A 10,548-nucleotide genomic window follows, 5' to 3' on the forward strand; every position below is an offset into this window, starting at 1 on the left:
AAAAATGTTTTACCACTAGAAACTCTCCTCTGGGCTAAGATTTCTCATTATCACTATGGTCATTTAAATATAATCACTCAGTTTCCAAGTTTCTTCATTATTGCGAATTCTATCCATTTTTATTCTCCTTTATCCTCAACAACATTATGAAACCAAAACACAGAGTTCAGTTGATTTCTGAGGAGTTTTGGTCCTAGAATACCAAAAGAGAGAGGAAAATGAGGATGAGAAGAGGCGTGAAGAGTCTGTGAATTGTTCTTTGTAAAGCTGAGTGCATTTTGGTGTCACAACATTCTCCTCAACATGTTCATATATTACTCTTCTCACAGCCAACACTAGTCCAAGATGGAGAATGTATTACCTGCCCATAGTTCACATGACAACATCCTCCACACTAAAACAAAAAATGTATTCACCAGCATTTGTTTCAACACATCTGCATTTCTCAAAATTTATTTGAATTTCAACCAGTATTGCCTACAGAATCTCATTTGCAAGTTACATCAGTACCTTTCAACACAATCCATTTATTCCAGAGATCTGAACTCATCAACAGATTATAGGAAACAATCTCTTGGGCTTTCTTTGTTAGCAACCAGTGTGCATTCTTTCTGTCCATTTCTATTCTACCATTTTCCTTGTCAGAGAAAACAGACAAAAATAGGTATCACAGAGTTCTACCTTTTCCAGGCTAGCTAGCAACAGTTTCACCATCAACTCCAAGCTCTGAGTCAGTCTATCCCTTCCCTGATCTAGCCTGGAACATTAATTAGTCCTTTTTGTTGACCTTAGAAGTTTTTGTCCACATGCCTCAGCTCCTTTCAAACATTAACTTTCCTCATACGTCCTTTGTAGTCATTCTTGGTTGCATGCCTTTTCTCAAAAGTCTTTTAAAAATCTGAGCTCATTATGTCCATCACAGCTACCTTGCTTCTTTAAATGCTTCCTCATCTCCTCCCTCATTGGAACCAGGTATAATTGCAGAGACCAAGTGCAGTTTGGACAGCTTCTAACTCTCATGAGCAGGTTCACCCTTTTAGGGTAACATATCACAGAAGTACAACAGTGAACCCCTTCTCTGTCTGGTCTTCTTAACATGTGCCTTCCTAATGATGTGAGGACATGTCCAACTATATCCAAACTTGTTCTTCTTGCCTGTCAAGAACCTTAGTATGACACAACCACTTTCTTTTTTTTTGGACAGAACTTATTCCTTCAGGAGACTGGCATACAATCCAATGAGTTTATCAGAGAACGGCTGACTGCTGCTGAGCAAGCTATAAATAAGAAGTCCAGGAATTTTCCTTTTTGCTTTTCTAAAAGAACTCTTGGTGAGTAGTAATAATGGTTAGGTACAGATTTTTTTCCAGGACTTGTTCTGGCACTTGGGAAGTAGCATCATATTTAACCTTCCCAATAAGTCATTCATGCAGGGTCCATTGTTACTTCCATTTTACAGACAAGATTGAAGCACAGAGAAGTCATATTTCCATTGGTGAAGTCCTAGGGGAAGGAAATTCTAGGGCCAGGAGTGGAACCTAAACCTCCCCAACTCCATAGCTCATGACCTAATTTACAATGTCATACTGACATATATTCATGACCTTGCCATTATTCCATTAATCATTCAAACCAGTGCTGAACTGTATATTTATCTTTACCAAATATTATTCCTACTAGTTTTATCCAGGATTGTATTTTTTTCACCATACTTATTCAATCTGTCTTCTGAGCAAATAATCTGGGAAGCAGGATTATATGAAGAAGAATGTAGCATCAGGATATGCAGACGAAACTACCTTGCTTGTTAGAAGCAAAGAAGACTTGTAATACCTACTGATGAAGATCAAAGAGCACAGCCTTCGGTATGGATTCCACCTCAATGTCAAGAAAACAAAAATTCTCACCATTGGACCAATAAATAACATCATGATGAATGGAGAAAAGATTGAAGTTGTCAAAGACTTCACTTTGCTCCCATCAGCAAGCAACACTGATGAAAGCAGCAGTCAAGAAACCAAATAACATATTGCATTAGGCAAATCTGCTGAACAAGAGCTCTTGAATGTATTCAAGAGCAAAAATATGAGTTTGAAGACTAAAGTGCCCCTGACCCAAGCCATGGTATTTTCAATAGCCTCATACGCATGTAAAATTTGGATTTTGAATAAGGAAGACTATAGAAGAATTGGTGCATTTGAGTTATGATGCTGAAGAAGAATATTAAAGATACCATGAAGTGTCAGAAGAACAAACAAATCTGTGTTGGAAGAAGTGTAGCCAGAATGTTCCTTGGAAGCCAGGATGGCGAGACTTCATCTTTCATATTTCAGACAGATTTTTACCAGGGACCAGTCCCTGGAGATGAACATCATGCTTGGTAAAGTAGAGGGTCAGTAAAAATTAGGAAGACTCCCCAACAAGATGGATTAGCACAGAGGCAGCAGTAATGGGCTAATAACAATTGTGAAGATGATGTAGGACTGGGGGTAGTGTTTCATTCTGTTGTGCATAGGGTTGCTATGAATAGGAATTGATTCAACCTCATCTAATAACAACAACAGTTTTATCCAGGATTTACTGTTGTTGTTGTTAAGTTTCACCAAATCGGTTTTGACTCATAGCGACCCCGTATAGGGTTTGCAAGGAGCAGCTAGTGAGTTTGAACTACAGACCTTGTGGTTCAAACTGACCTTGCAATCCAGTGATTTATCCTACAGCACCACACCAGCTCCCAGTATTTGGGGCCTATAAGTGTCTTTGGGAATTCTGGTTATCTATAAATTCATCAAACACTTTTATATGAGAAATTTCTACTTTATTTATCAACCCCTATTATCTCTTAAGGAGCTCTGGTAGCGTAGTGGTTACAAATCGGGCTGCAAACCTTAAGGTCAGCGGTTCGAAACTACCAGCCACTCCGCGGGAGAAAGATGAGGCTTTCTACTCCCATAAAGATTTACACCCTCAGGAATCCTGTACAGGGTCGCTATGGGTCGGAACCGACTCGACGGCACTTAACAACAAATTATCTTATCCAGGTCCTGATGTGGAATGGTAGGATAAACACTGGATTGCCAACTGTAAAGTCAGTGGTTCAAACCTACCAGTTGCTCCTCAGAAACTCTATACAAGGTCACTATGAGTCAGAACCAACTCCACAGCACTTAACGACATTATGCTTATTATAAAGTTGGCGTGATTCCAGTCCACCTGCCACTCCACAGGAGAAAGATGAAGCTTTCTCTTCCTGCAAAGATTTACAGTCTTGGAAACCCTATACAGGGTCACTGTTAGTCAAAACTAACTCAAAGACACTTAATAACAACAACATTATGCTTACTACCACCCTGAGTTGCAGTAATTGACTTATATGTCTGTGAGCTCCCTGATGTAAGAGATTGTAACTTACTCTTTCTTGTGTTTGTGGAATGAATGAATGAACACAAGAATGCTTCATTCACATTATCAACTTTAAAATTGTTTAATCAGCTGGCTCTAAGGAGAACAATAACACCTGTGCTTTTCAAAAATGATGCTGCCTTCCCTCAGTGAGGTTAATCTTCCAAATAGGATGCATTGTTGTTAAGTTATTGTTAAGTGCCGGTGAGTCAATTCGGACCCATAGCGACCCTGTATAGGGTTTCCAAGGAGCAGCTATTGAGCTTGAACCACCGACGTTGCAGCTCAAATGACTTTGCAGTCTGACGCATTAGCCCACAGCGCCACACCAGGATGCATAGTGGTACAAAATTCCTTCTACTCAGAAATTCTCTCATATGCTTGGAATTTCACAATTAAAATGTATTCCTTTGACCTTTGTAATACCAGTCATTGTACCTCAGTCCTCCCTCCTCCAAAGAGAAAAGATTTCATAAGGACTGAAAAAGGGAGCCTAAGGTCATGGAAACAGAGCCAAGGAATGCAGGAACCTTCGAGAAGAGCCCTAGTGTTCTGGTGGTGAGGATCATGGGTTCCAGAATCTTGAATAAGAAAAGGAAAGGCCCACAATTGTCTTCTTTTATGACTCTCAAAACATTTTTCAGTAAGATGTAGATTCCGTTTTAAAGCAGGGGAGACACTTTAATCAAACCAGCTTCTTTACAAAATGTTAAGTCTTTATCACAGCAGTTCTTTAAGAAAATCACCTCAAAGACCTTGGCAAAAACCCGAAGAATTAGACCGAATGAGGTCAGTTTAATATGTGTTGTGTGTGTCTATAAAGATGTGAAGTAAATTGAATTGTACTTATCAGTGAATGACTGAGTTGGCAGATGAGCCCAGCTGCACCCCAAAGTGGCCACTTCTGCAAGCCTGTCTATGACTTTATCTTGGCCCCCTGCCCACTCCTTTATCAGCACATTTTTGGCTTCCTAGCTATCCACACACTCAGGGATGCTTTGGAAACAAAGAGTTGCTGCTATCTTAAGTGAGCGATTTAGCCCTCATTTAGACAATAAAAACAAAACAAAACAAAAAACTATGCCATCAGCTTGCTAAGTAGCAGCATCCTGTTCCCAAGTTTTCCTTTTGCATTGCCTCTCTGGGGATCTTGGGTCAGCAATTTCAGCTCCCTTGGCTTCCATTTTTGCATCAGGGTTAGGAACTGGGGGCAGGAGAAGAGGAAGTGATTGTTACATTAGTGAAGTGCTTGATACAGGTTCATTACTCCATTAGCATCTTCCTTTCTTCCTCCCTAGGATGTTTTGAAAACTAATGAGATAATGGTCTGCAAGTGGTTGGAAGCCCCTTCAAGGGAGTCAGCTAGTAGCCAGAGCACTCAGTCTCACTTCCTCCTAAAGTAATTCTGGTATTGGCAAGGCTCACAAATTCAGATCCAACCAATGACTTTTGTGGATGTTCAGCTGCAAAACCACATACCTATCTTATAGTCATTGAGCACAAGAAGTATCCACAGGAAGCACTACCAGTTTCATTGGAATCCTCAAAGCAAATGAGTCAAGGAAATGCACAGCAATTCTATATGCGTCCAAGAATTACATATTTTTAAATGACAAATAATGGATGAGCGATAGTCACCTTGTTCTGACCTGGAAACAAGAGGTTACAAATGTATTTGCATTAAATGGGCTAAAAAAAATTTTTTTTTAATCCGCATTTAAAAAATCAGTTTGTCTGCAAGATAAGATAATTGTAAGGAGAGCTTGTCTTCCTGAGATGTGTGCGTCTGATAGGGACACCATCAAAAGGCAAATCATGCCCACTGCTGTTGAGTAGATTCTGTACAGGGTTTCTGAGACTGTAAATCTATTGGGGAACAAAGGGAATTTACCTGGAACCACATAACATGAACAGGAACCCTAGTGGCACAGTGGGTAAAGCTAGTTTCAAGTGGTACAAATCCACCGTCCATTATGTGGGAGAAAGAAGAGGCTGAATGTTCCTGTAAATACTTACAGTCTTGGGCAGCAGTTCTACTCTGTACTATTGTTGTTTTTAAGTACTGCGGAGTCGATTCCGACTCATAGTGATCCTGCACAGAGTTTCCGAGGCTGTAAATTTTTACGGGAGCAGAAAGACTCATCTTTCTCCCATGGAATAGCTGTTGGTTTCGAACTGCCAACCTTGAGGATAGCAGCCCAATTCATAACCACTACACTACCAGAGTCCTGGTGTGGCACTGTGGGTTAATGCACCAGACTGTAAAGCCGTTTGAACTGCAAGGTCAGCAGTTCAAGCTCACCAACTGCTCCTTGGAAACCCTATGCAGGATCGCTATGGGTCGGAACCGACCCGATGGCACTTCACAACCACAACAACACTACTGGAGCTCCTTACTATAGAGTCACTATAAGTCAGAATCAACTTGTTGCCAGTGAGTTTGGGGTTCTTTTGTCCTAGTATGAAAGGAACGACACTTAGTTCTTTAGTTTTTTAACAATCTCATGGAGCTGAATGAACTTCAATACCTGATCAGTATGGAGCTGGGGGGACAGATTCAAAATCCATTCGAGCAGCTCTTTGATGCAATTGACAAGCAAGTTTGGTGCAAATAATCAGAGAGTAAAAGAGAAGAGAGAGAAAGAGAGAAATGAATCACAAGCAAGCAATTCCTCTTAGGTCTCTGGTTGGTAGATTTTGAGGAGAATCCCCCTCTCCAGTTTCAGAGCTTTGCAAAATTTAACTGTTTCTCTATGTTTCACTAAAACACTTCATTGTAGAATCCAGCAAAACTATTTTGTCTTATGTTCATTTGCATTAGGGATTTAGAGACAGACATCTGAGCAGTGCAGGCTATGGGAATTAGGCAAATGATGTTAGAGCTATTTAGATTTCTGCTTTTTCATCCTACAAATATAAGGGGAAGACTTTAAATATTAGATGCAGGAATAAAATATGGATAAAGAGGTATTCAGACAAGGTCTTTATGGAATAATAATGGAGAACCTTTTCCAGTTATTTCACCAAATTGTGTCTCAAATATTGAGGCTGACTCTCTTTAGTTTTTTTATGGGCGCGTTCACCTCTGAAGAAGTACGTTAAGCAAAGAATTGTGAACACAAACAGCTCCCGCTACACCTATCAGCCCTGGGGTTCTGACAGCTGGAGAGTGTGTCACCATTAATCTGTTACAAATTACAGAGAATGGAAACTCATCAATAATGCATTATGCAGCATATAAACATTCGAATATGTCAAGGTTATCATTATAAAGATGGTGGTGGTGTTGATGTGCCGTGGAGTCAGTCCGACTCATAGAGACCCTGTACAGGGTTTCCGGGGCTGTAAATCTTTATAGGAGCAGAAAGCCTCATCTTTCTCCCACAGAACAGCTGGTAGTTTCAAACTGCTGACCTTGAGGATTACAGCCCGATTCATAACCACTATGCTACCAATTTGATATTGTTCCCAGTTCTTCTTCCCTTTTGGACCACAGTTTCACAGAGTTGAAGCAATTCCACTCTTCACTTCATAGTATACTCATTAATCCATGAAAGGGCCCTCTTTTGTTTTATTTTATCATTATTTTCCTTCCTAGTTCCTGATCTCTTTACCCACCCCCAGTTCCTCTCAACCCTATCTTTATTTTTGTTGTTAGGTGCCATCAAGTCAGTCCCAACTCATAGTGACCCTACATAGGCACAACAGAACGAAACACTGTCTGGTCATGTGCCTTTCTTACAATTGTTACCTTTGAACCCATTCTTAGGGAGAGGAGTCTTCTTCTTTTGCTCGGACCCTCCACTTTCCCAAGCATGATGTCCTTCTCCAGGGACTGGTCACTCCTGATAATATGCCCAAAGTACAAGAGATGAAGTCTCATCATCCTGGCTTCTAAGAAGCATTCTAGCTGTCCTTCTTCCAACAAAGATTTGTTTGTTCTTCTGGAAGCCCATGGTACTTTTAATATTCTCCAAACAGCTCAATTTTGGAGAATTTATCAATTCTTCTACAGTGTTCCTTAATCATTGTCCAATTTTCACATCTATTTGAGGCTACTAAAAATACCATCATGGCTTTGTCTGATGAATCTTAGTCCTCAAACTGATATTTTTTGCACTTGAACATTGTAAAGAGGTCTTGTGCAGTAGATTTGCTTAATGCAATACTTTGTCTGATATCTTGACTGCTGCTTCCATGAGTGTTGATTGTTGTCCAAGCAAGTCTTTGACAACTTCAATCTTTTCTCCATGTATTATGATGTTATTTATTGGCTCAGTTGTGAGGATTTTTGTTTTCTTTAGAATGAAGTACAATCTGTTCTTTGATCTTCATCAGTAAGTGTTCTAAGTCCTCTTCTCTTCCAGAAAGCAAGTTTGTATCATCTGCATATTGCAGATTGTTAAAGAATCTTCCTCCAATCCCGATACCATGTTCTTCTTCATATAATCCATTCTTGGATTATTTATCAGCATACAGATTGAGTAAGTATGGTAATAAACACACACCTTTCCTGATTTTGAACCATTCAGCAATCTCTTGTTCTATTCTAACAAATGCCTCTTGGTCTATGTACAGGTTCCTCATGAGCACAATCAAGTGTCTGTAATATTCATTCTTCGAAATGTTATCCACAGCTTGTCGTAAACCACACAGTCTAATGCCTTTGCATAGTCAATAAAGCACAGGTAAACATTTTTCTGGTATTCTCTGCTTATACTCAAGATCCATCTGATATCAATGATTTCCCTTGTTCTACATCCTCTTCGGAATCAGGCTTGAATTTCTGATAATTCCCTGTTGCTGTGCTGCTGCAGCCATTTTTAAATGATCTTTAACAAAATTTTACTTGCTGTGTCCTGGTGTGTTGCTGTGGGTTAATGCGCTGGACTGCAAAGTTAGTTTGAAGCTCACCAACCACTCCTTGGGAACCCTATACAGCGTCTCTATGGATCAGAACTGACTTGACAATACATAACAACAAACAACGTGAAATTAAAGATATTGTCTGATGATTTCCGCATCCCATTGGGTCACTTCTCTTTGCAATAGGCACAAATATGAATGTCTTCCCATTGGTTGGCCAGGTAGCTGTTTTCCCAATTTCTTGCCGTATGAGTGAGCTCCTCCAGTGCTGCAGCTGTTTGTTGAAATTTTTCAATTTGTGTTTCGTCAGTTCTTGGAGCCTTGTTTTTCAGTAATACCTTCCATGCATCTTAGACTGAGAGGACTCAAACTGACAACGTTTAGCTTAGCAGTCAAGTCTGTCAGCTCTGCAATGTGCTATAGACATCATTCTTTTTTAAATTTTTCCACCTGACTCTATGTTTTGAAATCACTCCATGTTGTTACATCTCAATCTCATTGCTACTGCTGCTACTTTATCCATGCCACGCTGTCCTGGTCCACTGCTTAGCAATGAACACCAACCAGGGCTGAGTTCAAGTCCTTGCCACCACACACAGCGTTGCAAGGAGCACCACAACTACATTTCCTCACAGATCCCAGCAAGCCTATCTATTGCAGGAGTAGGACTGTTGGAGCACATCATGCTTTTGTGAAGCAGCCCTGTTGTTGTTGTTCTGTGCCGTGTAGTCAGTTCCAGCTCATAGCGACCCTAAACAGGGTTTCCAAGTCTACACATCTTTATGGGAGCTGAAAGCCTCATCTTTCTTCTGCGGAACAGCTGGTAGTTTCGAACGGTTAACCGTGAGATTAGCAGCCCGATTTGTAACCACTACTCTACCAGAGCTCCTTAAGGAGCCTTAGTGATGCTATAAAATAAACGCTGGACTGCTAACCGAAAGGCTGGTGGTTCAAACCCACTTCAGTAAAGATTTATCATTTAGGAAACCCTATACAGGGTGGATATGAGTCCGAATTGACTGGATGGCAGTAGGTTTGGTTTGGTTTGGTTTTGGTTTTCACATTATTGGGTACTGTTTTCCAGAATGCTGTGCCAGTTGACACACCCACCAGCAGCAGGACTAGAGGGTTCCTATTTCACTGTGTCCCTTTCAGTACTTGATATGAGTAAGATTTCCAATTTTTGACCATCTGATGAGCTTAAAGAGGATTGTATTATAATTTAAATTTGCATTTCTCTGATTACTAGTGAAGTGAGTAGCTCTTCACACGCTTAAGAGCAATTTAGGTTCCCCTTCTTTGATCTGCTATATCCTTTGCTGGTATTTTTCTTGTGTGTGATTCCTATCTTTTTCTTGCCGATCTTCAGGGGTTCCTAGGGGCATTCATCCCTTATTGATTCTAGACACTATAAACATCCTTTCCCAATGCCATGTGTCAAGTAAGCTAGAAGTTTTGAATTGAAATTTTTTTTAATTTGGATGTAGTCATACCCATCAACTTTTCCATTATGGTTTATAATATCTGGGTTTTGGTTATAAATGTATTCCAAATCCTAGAGTTACAAAGATATTCTCCTACATGCTTTTCTATACAATTTGTTTCTTGTTTGTTTGTTTCAACTTAGGTCTTTGATTCATTTGGAGTTTATTTTTACAAATGTTGTGAGATAGAAATCCAACTTAATTTTTTTTTTTCCTTAATGAGTCAGTTTTCCCAATACCATTCTTTAAATGATCCATCTTCTTTCAGATGGTTTGGGGAACTTTTTGGTCTATTTGCCTGTTCCTGAATAGCAGAGACACACTGTCAGATATAGTGCCAGAAAATGAGCCCCTCAGGCTGGAAGGCACTCAAAATTTGACTGGGGAAGAGCTGCCTCCTCAGAGTAGAGTTGACCATGATAACATGAAATGGAGTAAAGCTCATGGGAGAAAAGCACACAGGACCTTCATTAGTTGATGGGGCACAACTCAAAATGAAGAGAAACAGCTGTAAACATCCATTGAAAATCAGAACATGGAATGTATGAAGTATGAATCTGAAAAAATTGCAAGATGTCAAAAATGAAATGAAATGCATAAACCTCGAAATCTTAGGCATTAGTGAGCTGAAATGGACTGGTATTGGCCATTTTGAATCTGACAATCACATGGTTTACTATGCCGGGAATGACAAATTGAAGAGGAATGGTGTTGCATTCATCATCAAAAAGAACATATCCAAATCAGTCATGAGGTACAACGCTGTCTGTGATAGGATAATATGCATGCACCTACA

This window comes from Chrysochloris asiatica, unplaced genomic scaffold, assembly GCF_000296735.1.
Source record: "Chrysochloris asiatica unplaced genomic scaffold, ChrAsi1.0 scaffold00329, whole genome shotgun sequence".
In the NCBI taxonomy this organism is placed as follows: Eukaryota; Metazoa; Chordata; class Mammalia; order Afrosoricida; family Chrysochloridae; genus Chrysochloris; species Chrysochloris asiatica.